This window comes from Oratosquilla oratoria, chromosome 36 (assembly GCF_046742065.1).
Source record: "Oratosquilla oratoria isolate Oo_2021 chromosome 36, ASM4674206v1, whole genome shotgun sequence".
Taxonomy (NCBI): domain Eukaryota; kingdom Metazoa; phylum Arthropoda; class Malacostraca; order Stomatopoda; family Squillidae; genus Oratosquilla; species Oratosquilla oratoria.
In genome coordinates this window covers 30384378-30389377 of record NC_134812.1, presented here as the reverse complement: position 1 = coordinate 30389377, position 5000 = coordinate 30384378, and positions in this window count along the sequence as shown.

Genomic DNA, 5000 nt, shown 5'->3' with positions numbered 1-5000 from the left:
ATTCAATTAATTAATTAATTAAACAAATGAATAGATAGATAGATAGATAAATTAGCAATTGAAATAAATATTCAGGATAATGAGACATAAAAAAGATAAATGGTCAAAATTAGATTTTTTTGCAAAAAAACAAAAACATTATTAGTTAAAAAACCAACGTTCATTATGTATAAAATGAATGAAAAAAATATGTTGACAAAGTATATCTAACTGGAATGCCTAGTATTATGTGTGTAGGACGTGTCCAAAATCGCTTGCTACTAATCACAAACTTATATGGGGGATGATTGCCGGAGGTGAATGAAACATACACTGTGTGATAGGAAATAGCCCTATTTAGACCAAGTGTGAATAGTACACTACATAGTGCACAGAGAATCACAAAAACAAAACAACAAAAAAACAGCGAAAATAAATAAATAAAAAGATGCAAAGCCCCACCACGCGGTGCAGTGGACCAATAGTGTAAAAAGTTGGCATCGCCCCCTCAACCTCCCAAAGGTGGTCGAAAGATATGCTGCTAGAAGGTGGCCTGATCTAAGCCCTACATAGAGGTTTAACAGTGCTCTGATACAGAGGTGAAAGTGGAAATGGAATAAAGTGGTTACGTGCAACATGAAAACTGCAAAATAGAAGAAGAGGAGACGGAGCGAAGGCCCAGACAAGACTCAGGCAAGAAGACTCAACACAAGGGTGACCGCGTCCTCTCCCCCTTTAACCACAAGCCTCCTTCTCTTCTCCCTCCTCTCTCTCTGCCGTCTTATAACGCCCCACTCCCTTCAATAGGCCTTCCCTTCAAACTCATACTGTGCTGTGCTCATCTCTCTCAGTCTTTCTTTCTATCTATGTGTATATCTAACCCACATTTTCCAGTTACTGAAGGGAACGATAATAGTTCTCAGTAGGATTAAATGGTAGAATGTGCCGAGGGTAGGAGTTGAGTGTACCCATGAGCTGAAACATCATCAACCCACTACCCCTTCATCCCCATCACAGGGACGGGCATAAGGTCACCCACATATCTTCCCCTCTCCTTCGCCCCCCAGCAGTCCTCCCAGCAGTCCCCCCCAGCATTCCCCCCTCCACTTCGCCCTTCCCCATCTCTTCCTCGCCTTGGTCAGCCGCCCCACACTTCCCTCCCTCCTCCCATCTTTCCTTTCAAACTGTCCTTCTCCAAAAGAATCTCTCCCTCCTACCGCCACCATAGGACCTTCATCCAAACCTGTGCACAAGTTCCAATCACTCTATACTTTCCTTCTGGCATATCTATATATATCTCGAGCTGTACACATTCCTTTCTCAGTCTTTCTTTTTATTTGTTTACTTATTAAGCCCACACATTCAAATCGTTATGAGGGAATACTATTAGCTCTTAGTAGGATTAGATAATGTTGCCACTCCTGGCAGGAAATTGGTGGTACTTGTGTTAATTGCGATTTTCTTCTGGGAATAGTATCACTATCACGTTAGGGATTGTCCAGCCCTAAGGAACGATATTCTGAAAGAAATTAACCCCATCTGAGGAACAGGAGGATGAGGTGAGTGCGAAATTAATTCACGTTCTTTTCTTTTCTTTCCTTTTAACTAATTGGTCAGGTAAATTATACTTTCGTTAGGAGATATACAATACTTATATACTTAATTTCAAATTAAAAAATTCGTCGAAACAGATCCGTTCAAAGATAACAATTCAAAATGGCTCCAACGTTGAAAGCATGTACTCGTATCAAATACCAGGGAAGGTTTGCCAAATCTTTCTATTCGTTCTCTGAAATATGTCGCCTGTGCACAACCGTTGAACATTTTAAAGCAGAAAACATGGAATTGAAAAGGAAGGTGAAAATTCTTGAAGAATTTGTAACATCTCACATAGGTACCGACGCTTCTTCAACAAATGCTATTGTTTCGAAATTTGCGCATCAAACCTTCACTGGGGCAGCGGCCCCCGCTCCAACTTTTCTTACATCTTTGACATCTACCACTCGCACCATCCTCCAACCGGGACGGGAACAGATCGGTACCTCTAGTGATATATTTATCTTAGTTAAAGAAAAGGTGTCCTAGCAAAACCGTAAAAGCCTATCGATCCTGTCACGATGCCGAACTCGCTCGGTCCTTTGGCTGACTCGAATGATGAACCGGAAGATACTGTATGATCAGTGGGCGTTACAAGATAATTATATCTGGTATTATCCCTTGCATCGGTGCTGAAGGAAAGTTTTACAGCAGGGCTTTCCGCACAAACGACCGCTTAGAATAATTGTGTTTAAACGAATATATATCGAGTTCATAGACTTGTGGGATCACTTCTACGATCAACAAAAAAAATTTAATTGAGACGGGCTCTATCCTAATCCAATTAATTCTGCTCGTCTAGGCAGACTTCTTAATGATGCGCTGAAGGCATATCGTAAAAAAAAAAAAAAAAAAAAAAAAAAAAGTCGAGAACAGAATGGACCTCGGTCCCCACCGTAGAAAATAGAAATCAAGTATACACTCAAAGGCAACAATTAAAACTGTTTAGTCAAAGTACGTAGCTTGCAAAACAAATCCAAGATCTTGCTGCACTTATTTCTCTCGAGAACTATGGCATTGTTGGGGTCACCGAATATCGGATAAACACTGAAAATAGAGATTTCTTAGCAGAATATAGTATAAAAGGGTACTCGATATTCAGCGACGAAAGGTTATAGAGAGCAGATGGCGCTGTACATCTTATGTGAAATCGGGCTTACACACACAGGAAATAACCAAACCGCAAATAACAAACATTGATTCTAAATATGTGCAAATTCGCACATGGTCCGAAAACTTCATTTCTAGTCTTGTCTACCGACCACCAGGCCAAAATCTAAATATTGATAACAAACTATATGAACATATTTTATGTATCAATTTATCAGGAAGTGTATGGAGTGGAACATTAAATTCACACACTGGTCATAGGCTCTACTCAAATATTATGGAAAGTTTCTTGTGTCAACAGATTCGGAAGCCAACACGCAAGTATAATATTCTCGATATTGTTCTTTACATTAACGATAACCAAATAACGGATGTAATTGTTGGACTGAAATTCAGCACCAGTGACTACAGCATTCTCACATTCAACATTTAATGTAACATCGAGCCTGAAAACAAAGGCTCCTAAGAGGTACCAAACTTCCAGCAAGCAGACTTAGACAAATTGAAGAATATACATGGAAACACGGACTGGTCAGAAATGTACAGAATACAGGATGTTGAACAAAATTGGGATTAATTCACTTACAAACAATATATATATATATATATATATATATATATATATATATATATATATATATATATATATATATATATATATATATATATATATATTCGCTGAGGAATGTTCCAATGCACGATAGACGACCATCAAGCAATGCCAAACCTAAATGGTGGAATATTGATCTAATAAATGTATAGGAGATACAAATCAACACTAAGCCAAGCAGGTCGATTAGAATGCGAAATATGTCGTCAAGAATATAAAAAAATTCATCAATATCAGTAGGAAATTACTAGAACAGTATCTTCCCTCTAAATGTAAAGAAAACCTCAAGGACTTTTGTCAGGTACATTAGGGGAAAAAAAGGACTCCAGAGCACCATTGGTTCCTTCCAATCAGCAGATTGTTTTGTTATCATTTGTCTGTCTGATTTTCATTTATTATTAGTTATATGTTAATTTATTATTATTTACTATTTACCTGTTTGTTTATTATTTAACTATACCTATGCATTTATTTATGTATTTTATTTGTTATTTACATTATTATAGTTTTTATTTATTATTTTATTATTATTATGATTTTTTTTCGCATCCGACCTAGATATGGACCAAAAGGTCTCCTGTCGGCATGCTACGCCTTTGTAATCCTTTGTAATCCTTTGTAGCAACAGATGAGAGGGCAATAGCAGACATCTTAAATTATCATTTTCCATCCGTGTTTACTATTGAGAATAGCAGAAATAAACATCCAGTCTACTTGGTATAGATATTACTGAAGATGATATGATGCGCGTTATAGATAAACTTTGAATGTACAAATTGCCTGGACCAGACAAAATTTACTCAAGAATACTCAAGGAAGTAAGTTAAAGAAGCATTCTGCAAGCCCATCAGCGTGTTTTTTAACATAAGTTTACAGTCTAGAAAACCTGTGCAAGAGTGTAAACTAGCAAACGTTGTACTTTTGTTTATAATGGTTGACATATCCATTCCTAGTAATTATCGGCCTATTAACTTTGCATCAATTATTTGTAGATTAATGGAATCTATCCCGAGAGACAAAATTGTGGATTTCTTGGAGAAAAACAATCTTATTAAAGATTCACAGAATGGTTTCCTTAAGTGCTCTTGTCTGACAAATCTACTTTACTTCTTGCATGAGATTTATGGAATGAACGAAGAAGGGAGGCCAATTGACGATATATATCTCGACTTCCAAAAAGCTTTCAACAAAGTCTCTCATAGGAGGTTACTAAGCAAACTAGAAGCCCATGATATAGTAAAGTATATTTATCGATGGATTTCTGAATGGCTGTCTGATCGTAAGCAACGTGTTGTGCTGTATGGAAAAATGCTCAGACTGGCACTGTGTATCAAGTGGAGTGCCTCAGGGATCTGTGCTAGGTCCTGTACTCTTTCTGGTTTACCTTAGCCTGGATGAAAATACAAAATGTAAATTATCCATATTGGCAGATGATACCAAAATTGCAAATAAGATAATAACCATAACATCAGAATAGAATAGGTAATGTTTGCCACAGTGAACGAAGGAGGCTGGTGTGTGGGGCCGATGACTGAATCTAAAAGAAACTGGAAAGGAACGATCTAGAAAGAAACAAATTAGATTAGGCGACGAGAAGGTTCTCTGTGAGTGACAGGGAAAGACTGCGGCTAGATAGAATCAGACGCGCGCACACGCACACCCACCCACACGCACACACGCGTGTATTTACATACAATATATACAT